At 41.9% G+C, this 21,159-nt stretch overlaps 1 protein-coding gene and 1 long non-coding RNA gene across 4 annotated transcripts in view; one reads left to right on the forward strand and one right to left on the reverse strand.

Annotated features, from left to right (window-relative positions):
* RASSF6 (Ras association domain family member 6) overlaps positions 1-9,973 on the reverse strand; it is a 32,553-nt gene extending 22,580 nt beyond the window's left edge. The window contains exons 1-2 of one of the 3 annotated variants that reach the window (XM_084518465.1): positions 9,910-9,973; positions 4,460-4,608 (exon numbers count right to left, since the gene is read on the reverse strand). The gene's annotated coding sequence lies outside the window, so the exon portion shown is untranslated. Of the gene's footprint in view, positions 1-278; positions 887-3,096; positions 3,459-4,459; positions 4,609-9,909 lie in introns of those variants that run through there. The other 2 variants (XM_084518464.1, XM_084518466.1) reach the window with 2 other exon arrangements.
* On the forward strand, positions 4,806-8,648 carry LOC311436366. Its single transcript, XR_014692777.1, has 3 exons — positions 4,806-5,034; positions 5,948-6,018; positions 8,182-8,648. It is a non-coding gene; the product is annotated as an uncharacterized lncRNA (long non-coding RNA).
* Positions 9,974-21,159: the final 11,186 nt, after the last annotated feature.

Genomic DNA, 21,159 nt, shown 5'->3' on the forward strand with positions numbered 1-21,159 from the left:
ATGAGGATTGCACTGATAATAGCAATAAACCAAGGAATTCAGAACAAGTGGGTTTGCCCTGCAAAGGGCCTCCTGTTCTTTAACAATATTATCTTCTGTCATCACACCCTACTGCCAACAGCAATATTCCTGTGCCAGGACATGTCTCACTGGCACAGCTGATAAGCATGGCCCAGAGCAGAAACTAGGAAACAGATGATTAGCTCAAATCACTAAATACGCAACACACACATCCACTAGAAGGCTATCTCCTGTGAGCCATAATCCCTCCTGCATACCATTAGATGACTTTTGAGGGCCAGAAGTTCTTGATCTCAAAAATAGCACAGAGAAGGAAGAGCAGACCTGCTGTTTGTGGTAGTACATGTACCAACAGCGACAGCTTTCTACCCAGATAAGAAAGCAGGAATGTTTGGGGCACTAACCCTTGGGTGAGTAAAAAGCTACCTGCCTTTGCCCTCGTGAGCCAGGGCAGGTCCAACTTCAGAGACTAAACCGTCTTTAGTCATGCATCATAACTTGATCCTACATCCTATGAAGTCATCCATTTGATAACACAGTCTCATAAAGCCATACACATGTTCTTATTGCTTGGAGCTAAACAATATTGTTAAGGGCTGCCACACAAAAGAGCAGCAGTCACATAGCTTCTCACTACATTACAGCCCACTGGGAGAAAAAACCCCAGCCCACTCTCACAGTGCTTCTAAACTCAATTCTTTACTCTCAAGATTTCCTGTTCTAAGCCAAAATAAACTACAGAGTTTTCTATAAAACACTACTTTCTCTGATTTATTCTTAACTATCTTTTTATTTATGAAGGTCTTCTGCCTTCAAATTAAGGCCCTCACTGTCTGCCCTCCACCCCCTTAGTTCTGTAATCAAGACCTTACATACTCCCCAGCCCTTAAAACAATACCAACCCTTCCTCATGTGCCCCTTCTAGGATGCTTTTATGCTCTGGTCACTCCTCCATAACGATCATTTGAGGGTCATCTGACTATAGCACCTGACTCCCATTTCCAATATGCTAATAAGTTTTCTTTAGTTACTTCTTTGTTAAAGAAGCTGAGTCATAATGTGGACTGTCCTCTCTTTTCTGCTCGTTTCTAAAAATACCCTGAGCACACACAGGTCTCTGGCAAATTTCACAGAAGAGCTCAGCAGCAATTTTTTTTTCTCTGTAAAATGCAAGATATATTTGAAAGTAAACTGCATTTCACAAGTGTCACTATTATATGCTGTACTACAGAGATATAGTGCAGCATACTACTAAAATAAGATAAATATTGCTACTTCATAGTGATTGAAGCTGAACTATACTTATGAATCAAAAAACCTCCAAATGTTTAATTAGTTTAATGCTAGGCTGGATATGGGTGAGAGAGCATTCATGTAAACACCTTGTCATCATTTATGTAAACATTTTAGTGGTTAAAAAAAGGCGTCCAGATTTCTAGACATACTTGTCAACAGAAAATATATTTTCTGCAGGCATTCTGCATAGGGACACCAAGTGGAAGCAACATGAATGAAGACTGACATCCTTGCTACCCAGCATTGTAAGAACATACAAACTTCAAGAAAATCACAGAATCATAGAAACGGGGTTGGAAAGGACCTACAAGATCATCTAGTCCAACCGTCCTAGTATCACCAATACTACCCACTAAGCTACTAAATCATATTTTGTATCACCTTGTCCAGGCACTTGTTGAACACCATGAGGGACGGTGACTCTGCCACCTCCCTGGGCAGGCCATTCCTGTGCCTGACCACTCTTTGAGAGAAAAAGTTTTTCCTGATATCTAATCTAAATCTCCCCAGGTGCAACTTGAGGCCATTCCTCTTGTCCTATTACTAGGTATCTGGTGAGGACAAAACAAGATGGGGAAACTGACATTATAAATTAATTTTATTAAAAATGTGATATAAAGGTATTTTTTATCTCCTCCATTTACATGACTGTAATTTACTCAACCAAATTTCCTGATGGCATAAAATGATGAAACTTCATCAATACTGAAGGAAAATAACCTCCTAGTAGACACAATGTCATTAGGAGATCTAGGAGATTGAACCACAAGTCACCTAGAAAGAGATCAGCTACCCCACTGTCTTCTCAGGTCAGGTACCCTGATAAAAAGTATGAAGAACATGCTGACACTTCTTATAAGTCATTTGTTCAAGCACCTGTTCTAGAAGCAAGTCAGATTTTCTTAAAGAGCCATTACACACTACACCTTCTGTACAGATGAGGACAGAGTTTGCTGTTGCAGCAAAGCGCACTGAAGCGAGTTTCAGGTAGCCTAATATACATGTACATAATAACACCTTGTGCAATGGAAGAGTCCAGGCTGAAAAGGAAGAGCATGGCAAGTAGCTCTCTCACATGGAGGGAATGCACAGCAATCACAGCCCGCCTCTGAGTCTGAGCAGCCCACGCTCCCTTGCTCAGTGCTGCTGTGCAGCGCAGGCATTCTTCACATTGCGTCCTGGGGTCTCTGCACAGTTCTTCATTGTGTGCCGCTAAGCACAAGCAACTTGAATGATACACCAGGCTGCTGGGAAGCTACCTTGTGAAATGTGAGACTTAAAGGCTTTCATTTTCATACTGACCATTGATTTCATTATCCCTGAAGTACACCATAAAAACTGTTTGGAGAAAGAACCAACTTTTTACCTTTTGTACCACATTAGATATCTAAACAGACAGTAAAACAGAGGAACTATAAGCATCTGTCACCTTTATTTATTATTTTACTCTTTAAAATCTTGCATGAGCACAGAGAGCACTGTGAAGGGCAGAGTGCAAAGCAAAACAGATGAGGCTGACTCTGTGAAGTTCTGCCTCATGTCTGGTGGCCTGAAGAGACCTCTGTGACTCAGTTCCCTTTAAGAAAATCTTCCCTCTGACACTAAGACATTCCTCACCTTTACTCACTCTTCTTGCAGAAAATCACATCGTAGACACCATAACTGCTTGTTGGAAATCCCTTCTGTTCTTCTGTCTTTGCACAATTCTGCTTTTTGGTTACAATGCCAAATAACCATTCTAGCGTCCTTTGCAAAGCATAAATACATTTACATACTTACTGTGTCATTTCATATTCTTCCAAGTGTTTGACCTTATGGATCATGTTTTTCTTCTCGTTCAGCTATCCAGGACTCAAACTCTTCTAAGTAGGGTCCTGGAGCACAGTGAGCGCTGTGTGCTACGGCAGGCAGTTACGTGCCAGCTCTACAGCAGAGGCGGTGGCATTTCGGTGGTGTTGGATGACACAATAGTGTTTCTAACTCTGAAGTGCTAGATCTCAGTGCACGGCTAACATGTTTACAACCCATGCTAGGGTTTCACAGGAATTAACAAGGCTAAAATTTGATCTCATTGTTGAGGACGTGTGAATATCTTTCTGATTGATAGGTGCTTTGGAACAATAAAGCCAGGTGACAACGGAGGCAGATGGAACACAGCAGCATGTAAAATTACTGTCCGATTTGGACTATGAACTATGCTCCTGTGTAAAGCAACATAAACAAATCAATAGCCATTCAGGAAACGCTGAAATTCTGGAAAGATTCTTCCCTACACAGTTGTTCAGAGGGTGTGTCTTCCAGTCTGGAATTTGATCCACCTGGAACTGTCACTCAGCCCTGAGGGCAATCCCTTGCTTCCAGCTCGTACACATGTCCCTGCAAGTGAAAAATCTGAACAAGCTGCCCACTGGAAATGCAAATTCAGACTCTGGGACCGTGCTGTCCCAGCTTTCGCTGTGCACTCCACACCAGGAAAATGTACCACACTTGCAGGAGGCAGTTCTCACCTCAGGAAACCATGGGCTGCTGGGGGACAGAGGCAGCGCCCTACTAGATAAAGCTTGATCAGCTAGAGAGAAAAATCAAAAAGCTATAGAGAAATGTGAGTGTCTTTAGGACTGTAAGTTGCATGGTATGCTCCCCCTGCTTAGTGCAGAAAGCACAGGTTCAAACAGGTGCAGGAATGGAAGCAATTTCAGGCGTGAAATTTTATGCAAAAGATATTGAAGAAACGGAAACCGCATCTGAGCGGCAAGTGTCCAGCATTACTGGAGGCATGTAAATGGGAAGCAGAATGCTTACAGAGCACCCCGTAGCTGCACAGGTCCTCTTGGGTCCCTGTGTGCTTCTCTTGCAGTCAGCCTGGCAGTGCGGTAGGAGCTAGCACTAAGTTTTTACGCCTTTGCTTTACAGCAATAAATGTCAGAATTTCAGAGACCTTTGTGAGAAATGAAGGAATATCTACTAAAATACTCTGAAATTGAGGACTCACAAACCAATGGTCCTGTCTACAATAGTCACCTGAGTGTTCAGCTTGGTATCACTGTCTTGGCATAGGACATCATCAATTTGCACTTAAATAACAACAGTATCTTTGAAAAGGGAGAGTGCTGTGCTGTTCACAGACAGCTGCCTTTGTTACCTGAAATGTCATTAGTGGTGATATTCTTCTGGGGCTGGATCCTTCTGCTTTGTCCACTCCACAGCAATGGGCAAGGCCCTGCCTGGTTCAGAATATACCTTTTGCCAACATGATGGACTCTGCACAGCAAACACATGCATAACTCCACACTGCAAAATGAAAAGTATGATCTCGTTCAGTATTAGGGGTCTAACAGCAACAATTGGCCTTAATGACCCTGATCTGCCTCACCTGGGATCTCCCCACCCCTGATCCCTAACCATTGGTCCAAGACTCTATTTAAGATCAAATTGAGGAGCCTTTGTTGTTTTTTTTGCTGAGCTATGTTATAGGAGGGTTTGTCTCAGTCTTGGTCATAGTAACGTTTGTATTTAGCTGTGGATTCTATTGACTGTGATATGCAAACTAAACTCCTTTGATGCTATTATAGACTTAAGTGACCAATTGCTACATGACCTGATTTTGACCTGTGTGGATTTTTCAGACTTGCATCATCACTGTAATCTTGTCTGGTAACTGGATGCATGGTTCAACATGGCTACAATCTGTGGTTCTGCCTGGCTTGTTATGCTAAGGTACAAGGGGACTTGCTTTGCAGCTGAGGTGACCAAGAGGTGTAGTGAGCCCAAATCAGTGTCAGGGAAGCAGTGGGGCAGGGTGTCTGATACCGTTAGCTGGGCTTGTGCTGCAGGCAACCTGCAGCCCCATAGGGTGAGCTTGCACTGGCCTCTTGTGGTTTCTACAGCAAAATGTGCACCTGGGATTTGCAGGAGTCATTGCTCTTGCTCTGCTCCATCTTCTAGGGTGACTGGGACATAACATCCGTGGTGTATTCATTTAAAGGACTTAACTCTACCTGTGCTTTTTGCCTTCTTATCACAAAATACAAGCATAGCATTAAATGTAGTTAAAAGTGGCTGAGCTAAGACACTCAAATCAAGGAATTACAATTTCTTTGTACCCTGGAGCTTAAATCTGTAATCATTGTGCACATATCTGCAATACTTATATAAGCTGATGGGGCTCTGCGTTACTGTGTAATAGTAATTTTGATCATTTGCTGTAAAAGCATGTTCAGAAGGGATATATTTTCTTGGTCTGAATACAGTATCCATGCAAACATATATTTGGATTTAAAATGTTTGAACTTGAAGTTTCTCTTGTAAAATGAATACAAGTGTAACGTAGCAGCCAGATAAGGGAAAAAAAAGACACTTTTGTCAGAGGTTCTTGTGAAATTCAAAGTTTCTGTCAGTTCTTACTTAGGTTGTTTACCATTCTGCTTTCTGATTTTTTTCTGCTTTCATTCAAGTTCTTTTTGAGAAAGATATTTTATTGCAAGTCTTCTTTAGATATATTAACTCAGAAAATGATATTGAATTCAAAAGATTAATCTAAGTGCTATATACTAACAAAAATAATGTGATATGCTAACTACTTTCCTACATTGGGCTTGTTTCTTATTTCTTCATTTTATTCACTCTTCAGATGATGAAAGCTCCTGATATATATTTGAGCCTTCGTGCTGGTCTCTAAAGAAACAGAAATGCCATTCCAATGTAAGTACTAATACTAACCATCTTATCTAATTTCTGTCAACAAAATAACACAGGGAAACACCTATGAGCTTTTGAGTAACACCTGTCCTGTAACCCTTGGTTAATAAAGATGCAGTGGAGTGGAAACACCACCAGGTGGTGCGGCCCCGAGGATGCTACTTGGCTGATTGAGTTATTCTTGACAGAAGCTTGTATTTCACTTGGCAAAGCTGCAATAAAATTGCTCTCTTGCTGGTTGAGGGGTTGTCAGGCCTGTCAGCATCTGTGTATCAGAGTAAAAGGCACTGCTGAGAATGCTCTAGTGGCTCTTTGTAGTTCAGGGAAAAATAAGTTGTTTGTGTTGGGAAGACCTTTTAAAAGCCTGTGTAATTAAACTGTTAATGAGGCTATTAGACCTTTCTAAAAGTAGCTTTCAAAATTTAAAGAAACATCAAATACAGAAAAGATGAAAGGAATAGGAAGTTTGGTATATGAAATGTGTAGATACAACCCCAGATGCCAGACCCCTCACTTAAACCTGTCTTGGTTTAACCAGATTTGAAAATGGTAGCTAGAAGCCCATTTTGAAAGCTAAGTCTGTGAGTATGGGAAATTACAGATCTTTAAGTCATTTACCTGGATGAGGCAAATAATTAAAAAAAAAAAAAAATAAAAAAAAAAAGGAATGAAGATGAGTCAGTGAATTGGGGGCTAAACCTAGAACATGGACAAAGGGTTAACAAAGCTTTTGTCTGGGAAAGCTGTGGACTGGGACCTCCTCGGGTGTCAGCATAAATTGGTGGGTGGGCAGGCAGAGGACCAGGTGATATGGGTACTTTTTCTGATATTTTCCCAGAGGAAAGCAGGGTCCACCACATATTCCTCAGTAAAGGAGAAGAGAAAGGGCTGATACAGAAGAATAAAATATTAGAAACAAGGCAGGATGCAGAAGTCTCTTTTCTTATCGAAGAGCTGGTCTGAGTTCCACAGCTCTACTTAGGAGCATGTGCTCATTGACCTGAAGTCCATAAGGAAAACGAAAACTTCCATTTCAAGAAGCTAAGTTGCGTGCTGTAAGTACTTTACAGCATGTATCAATTAAGTCTTGCATCAGTGGCCTTTTGAGGATATAGGATCAGATCTAATAACAGTAATATGATGACAGCTGGGGATAATGGTGGGGAACAACTACAGTCACAACAGCCACAGCTTTCAGGGCAAGAGCAAAATCTTGCACACAAATAATAGCCAGGTGGAATGAACTCAACGTGCTATAAAAGTGCATGGTTGGACTAAGATTTTGGGCTTGGTGTTGGTCTGCTCCTTAACATTAAGGGCAAGCTCTGAACGTCGGTGACAAAAGGCTGCTGTGTCCGACTTGGCCTCAAGGTGGAACTGTGCGCCTGCCTGTCCCACAGGGAGGGTAAAGGAAGGACGGAAAGGGCTACCCGCGTTTCTCCTGCTGTGTAAGGGGCTGCACTCACTACGACAGGGCTAGGAACTGCTTACCTTGTATTTATTCGATCAAAGAAACGGTGGGAGGCAAAACTTCTAGAGTGGGTTGCTGGGAGCAGGGTGTTTTGTGCTCCTGGCTAAAAGATCTGTGGGGGAAAAAATTGATTTCCTAATGAGGTTGCTTCAAGGAGTGCTATAATTACTCTTTGTGCTGCATTTTACTGTGGTGACTGGGACAGAGAAAAGGGCAGGAGAGGACAGACTTGGGTGGTCATAAGCTCTCCCCAGCATGCCAGTAACCAGCTGGCTGCACTTGAGGACCCATACTTAGCACTTTCCTACCAAAGGGGTACCTGTGTTGAGTTTGAGGCTGGGGGAGCTGATGCGGATAGGAGGTCATAGTCAAGGATATCAGGAGATCTTCATGGGCAGGAAATAATAGCAGAGGAAGGCCATGAGATGTTCACCTTCATTTACAAGCTCCACCGTGGTTCAGTGGCAAAAATAAATAAACAAATGGTCATGTACAAAACTAAATGATACTACAGTCTATGAAGCACTTGCAAAGAGAAATCCAAATATTTCTAGCACGGGCAAGTACTACTAAAGCAAATAATCTGGAGTAAAAATGTTGAAGCCTGAAGAAATGTTCATTGTAGGCTTTTCTGTCAGAAATGCACGAAGCTGCTTCTGTCCTTGTTGTGAATAGGTAAATATCCTTTCTTTGAGCTTTCAGATGAATGAGTGGCTAGACTGCTAAGAGGCTAAACATCTTCCCATCAGATGCTGCGGTTGTATAGAAGCACAAGGTTGGAGAGAACTTACAGGATCATCTAGTCCAACTGTTCTATCACCAATACTACCCATTAAGCTACTAAATCATATCTTGTAGCATCTTGTCCAGGTGCTTCTTGAACACAGTGAGGGACGGTGACTCCACCACCTCCCTGGGCAGGCTGTTCCAGTGCCTGACCACTCTTTGAGAGAAAGAGTTTTTCCTGGTATCTAAACCTCCCTAGGCACAACTTGTGGCCATTTCCTTGAGTCCTATCCTTAGTTATCTGAGAAGAGGCCAACCCCTTTCTCATCACAACCTCCCTTCAGGAAGTTGTAGAGTGCAATAAGGTCTCCTCTGAGCCTCCTCTTCTCCAGACTAAATAATCCCAGCTCCCTCAGCTGCTCCACATAACACTTGTGCTCCAGACCCCTCACCATTTTTGTTGCCCAACTCTGGGCACACTCCAGGGTCTCGATGTCCTTCTTGTAGTGAGGGGCCCAAAACTGAACACAGTACTCGAGGTGCGGCCTCACCAGAGCCAAGTAAATGGGGACAATCACCTCCCTGCTCCTGCTGGCTACACTACTCCTGATACAAGCCAGGATGCAATTGGCCTTTTTGGCCACCTGGGCACACTGCCAGATCATGTTCAGCCAAACATTGATCAACATTCCCAGGTTCCTTTCCTTTTCACAGTCCTCTAGCCACTCTGCCCCAAGCCTATAGCACTGCATAGGCTTATTGTGGCCAAAGTGCAGGACCTTGCACTTGGCCTTGTTAAACATCAGTCCAGCAGTCCAACCTATCCAGATCCCTCTGAAGGGCCACCCTACTCTCAGGCATATTGACACTACCTCCCAACTTGGTGTCATCTGCAAACTTACTGAGGATACACTCAATCCCCTCATCTAGGTCATCAATAAAGATATTGAACAAGATAGGTCCCAGTACTGTATATATCACTGAGCTCTTGCCTGCTGGCTCTATGAGCACGAAATGATTGAGCTAGTGGTGTGCTGCAGTCCTTGGGAGGTTTGCCAGCATGGAATCACCTGCTAGAGGCTTAGATGTGGTGACATCCTCCCAATCATACACTTGTCACTGGGGCTGATGTGCGACATGTCTCTCTAGTAAACGTAAGCTTCTTAGGGGTTATGACCCATAAGGATAATCTGAACTTCCAGGACCAGGTGGATGTGCCTGAAACTGACACAGCAAAACCACAGCAAGCACAAATTCCAGAACAGGCTTTACAATACAATGGAGCACCTGTGTGAAAAAGGAACTCTCAACAGCTTGCTATTTCCTGGGTGGTTTGTCTATGCGTGCAGTAACTTGTCTCTGCTTATTGCTTTCAATATTGTATCATAAATGATATTCCTCATAAAATAGAACGTGAGCACCTCTTTGTCACGTTGTGAAAATCACATGAATATCAGATCATTCTCTACGTTGGTTCAAAGCTATCCTAAAGAAACCAATTTAGTCCTTGTACTGGGGCAGACCCTTAAAATAGGTCACAAAGCTTTTAAACATACAACTGAAAATCTTCAGGGGAAGTGGGATCATATTTCAGGCATTTTACCTTTTTCACATTCATTTAATTGATGACACTTTTGGTGTTATCAAAATATCCTGCTAGTGTACTGCTGTGTCTTGCTCAAAAATAAATACCTTACCAAACGTGGGGGAAAATGCTTCATCTCTTTCTGCATCATGTCTTGGGGCACGTGCTTCAGCATTTTTTCTTTCCTGCTACAACAGTAAAAGCCACTGACCTAGAAAAAAAAAGAAGTGAGCAATGGTTATTAGTGCTAACAAGCTGCCTCTAGGTAACACCTCTCATTGGGCAATGTGAATAAATTCAGTCTAACATCTCATGACTAGTGGCACTTCTGAGCTTTCAGCAAAACCAAAGGAAACCGCAGCCATGGAAACTGGACCATGAAACAACGCTAGGAAGTTTTGCCACTGGTGACAAAGGACACAAGATCAAGCCCATAGAAAGCACTTGTGATTAAAAATCCCTTCAATATCTGGCACTGGGCAGGTGTTCTCACAGAGTAAAGGACTGTTTACACTGAGAGGTGTGTACTGGATACAATTCAAATAAAGCAATGTATCTACAGCTTGGCTGCTGTTTGAAGATGGGAGGCAAAGAGATTCTGAGAAGTCTTTACCGGTGTGCCAGTACTGGAAGAAAAGCCTCTGTATTTTTCCCTTGCTTTTCAAAAATGATTTAGTTTGAATTTTATTTCTGTTTATTAGATAGGGGAAGAAAGCAAGCCTTCAGGAAAAGCACAGAGGTCCCTTCTAAAGTTGAAACTTGAAATTTCTTACTCTACAGCTGAAGGAAGAAATGCTGTGGATTATTACAGCTTTTTGTTCCTGCAGAAGATTTGCCCCTTCAGTATTTCCAGCTGAGTCCTTCAAGAACCTCATTAAAGCCCTCTAACAATGACTAGCAGGCCAAAACAGCTTTTCTAGCATTAGTGATCTCATTGCACCACGGATTGCCTGCTCTCGGGGGCTCTGAGAGTGCCAGTGATCTTAGAGGTCTATTCCAACCTTAATGATTCTGTGATTTTAATTGGCCCTAATAGCCTTGACTGGCCTCATCTGCAGCCTCCTCCATACACACCCCCACGCCCAGGGGCCCTGAAGCTCATTTAAGCTCTGGTTTTGGTGCTTTAGCTTTTTTCTGAGCTGTGTTGGAAGTCGGTGTCTTGTTCAGCGTCATCTGTGGACCTGTATGGTCAAGGACTGTGTTGTTCTGCTCCCCTGTACTGTGAACTGGCTTTCCCCTTTGACCTTGGACTTGCTGTACTGCCATGATCTTGACTCTGGGTTGAGCCTGGCTGTGATCTCTGGGCCTGCCTGGCTCACCTCGTTCAGTTGTGGTGGGATGGGCTCTGGGCAGTGAGGCTCCTGCCCTGCCTGCTGGGTTCTTGTACTTGGCTCCCTGTTCCCTGGGGAGCAGCTGGCCCTTGGGGCCTCATATCAATGTGTTGTTGACTTGCTTTACTACATTTGAGCCCTAATTCCTGATGCTAGCGTCTGGTTGCTGTTTCACGCTAGAGATTAACTGGAAAAGGAAGATATTTATATAATGGTTTTCAAATAATAACCGGGAAGACTCTTTACTTTGTAATCTATGTTTATATAAAGAAGCACTCAAGTGCATTCTGTTTATCTCCAGTGTTACTAATAATTTCCTTCAGTCAATACCATCCTAAAACATCTCTTTAATGAGGTCTACTTCTGTAAAGCATGATCTCAGGCTTTTTGAAGTAAAAGATTACAGTGGAATATAATGCTCCTTTCACAGCTGTACCCCTGTTATGTTTTCTTATCTTACACGCTCTCAGAGAGAACAATAAAAAGTTCAAAAGGACCGCCGGGTTGCGTGTATTTAAAAGGAATTTGATGCTGCAGAAATGGCAGTGGTGGTAGGACTTATGCACGACTACAGGGTAGTCATAAATACCTTTAATGTTTATACGTTTGAAATGTGCACCAAGTCACATACTGGCCCAAAATCCTTCTTGTATTTTTAACTTAAATGATATTGTTAAGGCATGTGAGACAAAGGGAAAAAATCTTAGATTTCACAAGTGAATACTGCAGAAGGAAAACCATCCCAGTGACTTCAGTGGGATGAATAAGACCCTTGTAATCTCCAATTAAGTATCAGGTCAACTAATGCAAAAGAGAAGTAAGTCATCAAAATCCTACATTTGACCTGATTCAGTTTTTAGAAGGAAATTCAACGTCCAACTAGTATTTATCACTGCCATTACTGTGAAAACAAAACAGCTTGCATTGAAAAACAGGGTGTCAGCTGTAGCTAAATTTCCTTGCTCTAAGGTGTGGAGCAAAACCATAATCCAACATAAATACTATTTTTTGTGTTAGTTTATGAAACGCAGTGAGGGTGAAAGGTATTGCTGGAATCCTTCCTAGAGGGTTGTAAGGTAGATAGGTTGTAGAAAGCAAGAAAGCAAGCTTTTGCATTACTAAATCCCATATTCAGCTTCAATCTGAAAATGTTCAAGTGCCTGAAGTGTTAAAGTTAAGCTCATACTGTTAAGCTGCCTATTTTCAAGCACAACAGATAGAATGAGGGTGTTTTTTTTCAAAGGTCTTCCAGATCCATGTCTTAAATCCTACTTGATAACTCACAAATCCTATGCCTGCAAAAAGAAAACCTAGATTTACTTGCCTTGTCTGAAGTCTGTACCTGTTATGTCTAAGAATTTTGTTAATCATTCGTTTAATCACGTAACCTACAGCAATCCCCTCTTCCCATTTTGTAAAGGTGCACACGTTTCCCTAAAATAAATACATTAATTGTTGAATTCTTATGGCCTTTAAACTAACATTTCTTCAGGATGTAAGCCTTAGAGTGTTTCTTTTTCTGAACCTCTGGAAAAGAACTGTGGTAACTCATGTGGTAATTCATGTCCTGGGAGACAGGCAGCTTCTAGCTATGCAGCTAGGTAATCTTACAGTGGGGAAGTCAGGCACAAAGAAATAAAGCCTAAATCTTCAAATGTAATTAATTTGCTCTGGAATCACCTTAGAGGATGACAGTTGCATCTTTGCAGATCCTACCCTGACTGATAATCACAGAGTCTCAAAACTCTCCAGTGAAGCCAAGAGGTGGACTGAAATCTCCTGAGTTCCAGGTTAGCGCTTCAAGCACATGATTGTCTTTCCTCTGACTTAATCAATGTTTCACATCATCTAAATGCAATAAATGTAATTGAAGTGCTCTTCTTGTCCTGGGTAGCTCTTAACATTTTTATTTCATGAGGGACTTGCCTTAACCTGATAATTTTTAATAGGCCCATGTTCTTACATGGGCACTCCTTAAGCAAGGTACTTAAATTGTCTTGATTACTACTGTTACAGATATCCAGCAACCTCAGCAGCAATTATAAACACAGAGCAGATGTTGTAATTAGGTCATTTATCTAAGTATCCACAAGCAGATTCAAGTGTATGACTTCAAATATCAAATATACCTTGCCTGTAGAATGCTAACCCATACTAGATATGGACTAGACAGAAAATACACGTTCTCTTTTCACAAAGCCCTTTTGGGTTTTTGGAGGGAATTTCAGACAATTTCTCCAGTCAAACACTGATGCTGGAACGGGAGCTTCAGGTTCTGGTCTGGGAGTTGTGGTTCTGGCTTCTTGGTTGATGCTTAGGACCATAGCCTTTAGCAGCTGATTGTGCAAGAGTGCTGAAGGGTGTGGAAAGCTCCGTGGACTTGGAAGAACTGTGGCGCTGCAAGCAGGCAGCGTGCAGAGCATGCTGAGTCACTGCCAGCATTATTCAGCCTTGCTGTGGCAGTGTGCAAAAGCCCTGCTGTGGGTAAGGGGATGCTGTTCTTGATACTCCTCAAGAGCTAGGAAAATGGGATGCTTGCGGTCAGGTGCTGGAGTTTTGCAACCTGCGGTAAGCCCTGCACTAAACGCTCTCAGATGGCATCTGGTAAGAGCACAAGTGCTGTCAGAAACCATGCACATGTCCCCTCTCTGCTGTTCCTGACCTGTGGGTTTATGCTGAAAGAGAGGATCTAATGCAACCTCTTACAGGGACAGAAAATTATTCTGAACTTGCTAATGAAATACACCGGGACCTTAGGTAGAAAGGTGGCAAAATGCTGTGTTCTCAGAAGAAAAGCACTCTCAACGAGCAGAAATGTTAAAATACTGATTACAGCTCCTAGGCAGGAAGCTGCCCTGCTGTCCTAGAGGAGGGACCACCACTGCTGTTTCAAAATGATGGCGTCCTTGTTTGCGTGCCATTAGTGCAGAAGTGACTTCCTACACAGGATGGCCAGGATGACACCATGTAACACAAAGATTGCAACAGGATGTGGTATAGCTTTATTGTCTTGCTGGAAGGCATTACAAAGTTCCTCTCTCGAAGTAAAATGACATGACAATGGCCGGTGGATGTCCCCACAAGGAATGATTCACTTTGAAACAAGCCATGGCTGGCACGTCTGCTTGAGGACAGGACCCAGCAAAACTGCCAAAATGCAATTTTGCTGCTCTGCCTTTTGCAGATAAACATCACTGGGAGACATATTCACGATCTGAAGGATGTGAGGCACCTGTTGCTTGCCTTACGCAACTGGTCTTCTGCCTCCAGCCTGCTTGTTTTCTTTTTCTCCTACAGCAGCCACATGCGGCCCAGTGCTCCGGCTGTAATGCGATAGTTGTGATAGTCTTTGTAAAGGAGAAGTAATAACAGTGTGATCTGACTGCTTCCTGAGCAGTGCTGTGTGCCTGATGTCCTCGTTGGTTTCTGTCAGGGTGAAGGGATCAAGCATAGTTGTAGAGATGCCCAACACTTGCTTAATTCATGCCCATGGCTGCTAGCAGGAAAAGTTAACGTGACTGAACTTGCCAAGAAATGAGGGGATCTACATGTTAATGTATACGGCTCAATAAATGTAGCTTTCCTGCTGCAATAAAAACGTCATGATGTCTTATAATTCTGCTGTCTTACCACTTACTTGATGGCACCTCAGTTCTTTGAGGCTTTAGAGCAATTGTTGCTAATCCTTCAGATGTTATCTGCCTGCCTGTGCAGCATGCGTGATGTCTCATACCATGGATTACAGTAAGTAATTTTCTAGACCATGTTACTGCCACTTAAGATGTAGTTTGAGGCATACAACTTTGGGGATGCCAAAAGATGATATTCCTATGCCTTCCTCAGCCCTGATCTCTTGTTCACGCTGCTGCAGCACAGTTCTTGGACTGCCTTCTTGGTTATTTCACTGCCACTGTCATTGAGCCACAAGATAAAATGGTACTCCATCAAAAAATAGGAATCACCCTAAAGATAAAATGACCAGCACTGCACTACAGCAGGGAGAGAAAAAAAAAAAAAAGCAAAACAAAACACAAACCTCTCTATAATAATGAGCACCTCGGAAATCTCAACCCTTTTTATTTCCAGATCTCAAAATAAGTTACAGAAGTCCTTCATGGAAACCCTAATTTGACTGAATGTTAATGAGAAATACTGTTCCTTTCTGGATTATTCTGTCCAAAATGTAATAAAACAGTAGTGTAGGTGTGGATTATTGGGAAATATCTTTGATTCAGAGAAGAAATAAGGAGAGGATAATAAAGGAGTGGGAGGAACTCATCATGGTATGATATGACTTGCCTTAATGTTCTGCTTGAACGATAAAGTATAATTTTGATTGTTTTCAGAAGGCAAGCAATGCATTAGTTGTCTTAACTTGTGCCACCCTGCTCACACTTTGTACTGGCATCAAATCACATTCTCAGACACATACTCAAAAATCAATATGAAAACCTTACTTGCTCTTATTCTTTCTGCAACAGATAAATGCTTTTCATCTGGAATTTCTTTTGGTGAATGACTGCAATAATGTTTGGCATTTCCTTTCAGAGTGGATTGTGAAAAGGGTAGGACACGTACTGGCTGATATGGGACAACAAGCGTTCCTTTCAGAATGCACTATGTTGATTTTAAGGGATGACACAATTTTTATTTTGGAAGTTCTTTAGGAAGAAAAACACTGAGCAGTGTCCCAAAGCACTGATTTGAAAAACAAGAACTACCATGGCACAAAGCTTTGGACTTCTTCTTATCTATCATGGCTGAAGTATTTATGCCAGGGCAACAAAATATATCAGCTTTTCCATTTTGAGTGGACCTTTCAGTACGGTGTGCTTCAACGCTCGATGATAAATTGAGCCCTATATTAAACTGGGCATAAAAGCCTAAAAATTTGGATGAGGCTGCACAAATGTACTCCTGAAGTCATTTTTTTCCTTCCTTTCCAATTCTATACCTTGAAGTTTAAGCCTTATTAATTAATTTAATAACAAGGGCTGCGAGTGGAAGTGTAATCTGTTGCTATCCCCTTTCACACACTTCTATAGTGTTCTTCAAAAATTTCCATGAAAAGTGACGTTCAAGTCAACAAATGCACATCCTGCTCATTTTGCAACAGTAGCTGGAAGGAAATTGTAGTTCAGTAACCTTTCCTGGTCAAAAATACAACTAAGTTGTTGCATCTCCCTTACTAAAGAGCAGAAGAAATGCTTGCAAACCATTAATTACAGAGAATTTTTTGTAAGAACTAACTGTAGGAAATGAGACAGAGCATTTGAGCCCCCCTTGCTGGTCCTGATACATTGAACTGGACAGTTTTATCATCTGTGATAGTTGCCAAAGTGCCTCTCGTTTCACGGAGAAAAGTGTTTGAAATTGCAGCAGTAAGCTGAGAGATGCAGTGTGGTTATGGGATGTTTGCAGCTCCAGAAGTGTAAATTAAAGCTTTCTCCAAAGCTGTCTCCAAATTAACACCATGGTAGTAAGTATGAGCTTATTTCAGCTGGACAGCCAAAGGGTGTTGAATACAGTGTGAGGTTATCATTCTTTGAGATGCTACAACCTGATTTATTTATTTATTTATTTATTTTATGTCATCTGTATTAATTTGCTAGGCCTTCAGTGCTCATGAAGGGTGCTGCCACTTTTCAAACACTCACCACCTGAGGTCAATACCAAACTTGTGGTCAACCCACAAGTACCAATAACACCTGCGTGCAGTAAGTAGCAGGAGTGTTAGAGCAGCCATGCTGATGTGCTGTAACATCCCAATCTTGTAACATAAGATTTCACACATAAGGTTCCAGCTTCCAATGTCATATGTTGCAGAAGTAACTGTTGTCACTTAACTGCTTTGCCAGCAGCAATGAATCACCCCTCGTTACAGGTGAAACTGAGTCATGGAGTCAGGTTCTGGCAAAACTTGACTGGATCGTTTGTAATGGTGTTCCTTGCAGGACTGGGAAATGACACTATCCCTCTGTTACCACATCAAAATAATCAGGTTGTTTTTATTCCTTTCAATTTCTATACCTTGAAGTCCAGAAGGTTAGCTCTGCCAGACCTCCTGGGTAATGGCAAAGTCAGAGCTACTTTTGGATCATCAGAAAGATTTTATGAAAGGATGCACTAAGCCGAAGCATGAAGGAGAAAAATTTGTCTCAAAGTGCCTGAAGTCCTTAAACACTGGCAAATTTATAGTGGTTTCAGTGTAACAGATTTCAGCCAAATGCCTTGACCAGAACAGTAAAACCAGAATACATGAGATTGTTCTCGTGTATCTGAGAGAGAACCTTTAAAACCTCACCAAAGCCAAAAAGTAGATGCAAATGTGAAGGCTAGCCAGGAAGACGGGGCCCTAAGATCTCCCGCATTTGTCATTTACCCTCTGACAGTCTGTGAGAAACTGCCTGAGATCATCATTTTATCCAAGGAGGTTTTGTCTGCCAAAATTGCAGAAATCATGGAGATTTTCAGAATCCAGGGAAATGTTTTCTGAAGAATACATGTGATTAGCAGGATGAACCTTATAAAGACTGTCGGCCAGTGTGCAGTCATGCATACTGCTTGGGAAATGAAATGATAAATGAGATGCTGGAATCAAACTTACAATGACTCTTAACAGGATCCAGACTCTCCAGCGATTATTGCACTTCAGAAGAATGGGGAAGGCGTAGGGTTTTGTGTGGGTGGTAAAACCTTCAGCAGTGACTACTTCTAGTGCATGCCTTGCACTCATAATTGTCTCCTGGTTAACTGTACTGGGACTGGATATCTCAACAGGTAGGACTTAATGAACAGGTATTAGCAGACCTCAAGGAAAGTGCTGACCAAATCATAGCCCTGGCTGCATATTTACGTCCTTGATCCACATTTAAGATTCAGACATTTTTCCTGGTTCAGGTCTGGCACACAGACTGTGTGTCAACACACAGTTTAAGCTAAATTGCAAGTGGGTAGATTCTTGTGTTCTTGTTACATTAATTTATATGACACTAAATTAGGTCTGGGATGGAAGTAAGAGAAATGATGGTACACAAGAGAAAATTTTACATCTTGCATTGAATTCCAGTGACAAATATTTTCCCTAAAACAAATAGGCAAAGAAGACTTATTCAAAGAACTTGTTCATTAACAGCCATGGTTGGAAGCTGGATTCTGTCAGCAAGAACAGCTGTAGCCATCCTTTGGGAAGGGCTGTTTGCTTATACTGTTGCAGCTAAAGGTTGGGCTTGACAATGTTGTAGGTCTTTTCCTATCCAGAGGATGCCCTGATTTCTGCATATCACAAGGAAGTTCTTGGCACTTGGCTGCTACTTCAGCGGTGAAGCACTATTGCTCTGTGGATTCCTGTGCACAGCTGCACATCCAAGCCCAGAAGAACAAACACTGAAGAACAGTATGAAAGAGAGGGCAGAGGGAGACTGTCAGTGGGAGAGGTGGGCTTTCAGAAGCTCAAGATGCAATTTAGTAAATGAAAAAGGCATAAAACCACTGGCAATTGTAACCATGACCATACAGGCTAAGTCAGATCTTGGTTGGTGGTGGTCTGGAAAACACCAGATCCACAGTCATACTTTACCAGTCATACAGAGGTAGGATCTGCCTCGGGTTAAAAGTGATCTGCGTTGGAGGTGTTTTGATCAGATTACAAAATGACTACTTTCAATTGTCACTTTATTTTGAAGAGTTAAAGAATAGCTTCATCACTTTCCCCAGAGCACCAGGGTGAATTGGATATGCACAAGAATCATAGGATGTGAGGAGACATGATTCAGAGCATAACTAATCCAGGGTGGTTAGACATATATTTATACTGCTGAACAATGGTCTTTTTAATGTCAGCTCCACAAAATCTGAGATGTTTTACATGCAAACAGAGTTACTTTTCCAAAAGCAGGCAAACTACAGGGCTTAAAACCCACAAATTCTGTCTTCGTATCACTGGGCTTTTAAAAAACTAGGGAGCTACTTGTGCAAAAATCAAGGTGCAAATTCACAAACTCCTGCCTTCACAGGAGTTCTGGTGTGCTATTACATGTCTGTGAGCAGTGGGAGAAGGTAAAACTGGTCCTAACTAAAGCATTCGTTCAACCTGCTGCTGAATGTATTGTTTCTATCTTGTTTCACATCTTTGGTCTGCCATTAGGAATACTCTACTGTTACTCACCCATTGTTGATATTGAGGCAATAGGCAGTAAAAGTGTTGACTTTTGATCAGTGTTACAGGATCCGTGGGAGTTAGAAGAATCTCTCTACAGCAGAAGTTGCCAAGAAGTCAGAATAATCAATTTGATATAGGAATAAAATTATGACATACAATGAAGAAAAGAAGAAGCAAAGCCAGTGGCAAGAAAAATGAGTTTGGTTCCCCTGAAAAACATAACCTTCCAACACTGTCTTAGTAATCTAAAAAAGCAAATGCCTTTGCTCTTTTTTCTGGAAGAGCAGGGCTAGGGGGGAAGAGACAGCAGTCAGGGTCTGTTCCCATCTCTGCTGACTTTCCTGACTCCTGCCCAGTGTCTGTAACAACTGCAGAAGCCATTGGAATACCCAAGTGCAACTGAAGTGCAAATCCTTATTTTTAAATATTAATAGGGGGAACCAGCCTCTTCCACAGCAAATATTGAAAATCAACATACCGTAGAGCAGAACAAATACAAATTGTTAATCTGCCTAAACGGATGCCACGCACCCAGTAAGGCAAATATTTAAGCAGAACCTGTAAATAAACCAGCAGAATCTATTCCTCAGAAGTTACCTGCCTGGAGTCAGCTAAGGTTTCTGCAGTGTCCTACCAGCAGGGCTGCACCAGGAGCATTTTTCTTAGGATGCGTTTGTTCCAATTTAGCCTCCAGTTTGGCTCCTGGTCAGGAGCATTTTCCCTCAGCTCCAGTGCTAAAGGTGAATAGTTTAAGGAGCTAAAAACTCTGTCTTGGTTTCACATGATGTATACATACAGTCTGCTTAATGAAGATCAGTCCCACGAGGAGCTGGCTAGCTTCCCATGCAGTGGGGATGGGCCCTCATGGATAAAATGCAGACTGCAGTTCCCTTCCTCTCCACATTCCTCTGTTTTCACCCCTCACTCTGGTGCAGGCAGGAAGAATATACGTAAGCTCTGTCTCTCTTGTTCAAACTGATTTTTCCTCCATGCAGCTGAAACTTTGGAAAGAAAAAATGCCATGGTGATTCACACAGGAATGTGAGGCCAACGCACCCTCTTCTGTCTCCTGGTAGCTGTCACGCTTCACATCATCCTACTGCATCTGAGCTCAGGACCTTGTTCTTTTTGTAGTCTGATCTGATACAGAAGCGTGACTCCGTTGATTTTCACTTATTCCTGATTTACACCAGTAGGCAGATGGTTAGAATTGCAATACCCAGTTAGGACGAGGTTGTTGATTCTGCTTTGCTTTGCAATTTTAACTGGCAGTAGGCTTGAAAATAACTTCAGGAAAACTACCATCATTTCATTCTCCTCCCTCAGGTAGATCTGGGCTGCCTAGAAAGCAGATACCTAGTTTTGCCAATAGCACAGGTGATAGAAACTTTCAAAAGGGAGGCCAGGAAGTGAGTGAATTTGTGTGAGAACAAGAGCAAGTGGTACACATATTTTGTGATCCCTTTCTTTACTCTTAACTACTGCTTCTGCTTAGCCTGGAAGTTTTGGCTTTGACACACTCATTAAAATATTTGTTTGAAAAACACTTTGGTTCATGTATTGTGATTGGTTTTCAGTTAAGATGTTTAATGAAAAAGGTATTTATTTAATAGGAAAGACAACATATGATGATACTGACTGAAATTCTGGAAAGCCCCTGAGTAATGCTACAGAAATGTTTATTTTTTAGTAATGTAACTAAAGCACGGCGATCACTTTTGTTTTGAAAAAATAGTTGTGAGTAGCATGAATACCTTGATCACTCTTCAGGCAGCATCCTATCCATTTTTTTATTTTTTACTTTTTTTTTTTTATTTTCAATACTACTTCCCTTTCTGGAGATGACTTCATTTCCTATGCAGTTACTACA

Source organism: Aythya ferina (assembly GCF_964211825.1).
Source record: "Aythya ferina genome assembly, chromosome: 4".
NCBI classification, from domain to species: domain Eukaryota; kingdom Metazoa; phylum Chordata; class Aves; order Anseriformes; family Anatidae; genus Aythya; species Aythya ferina.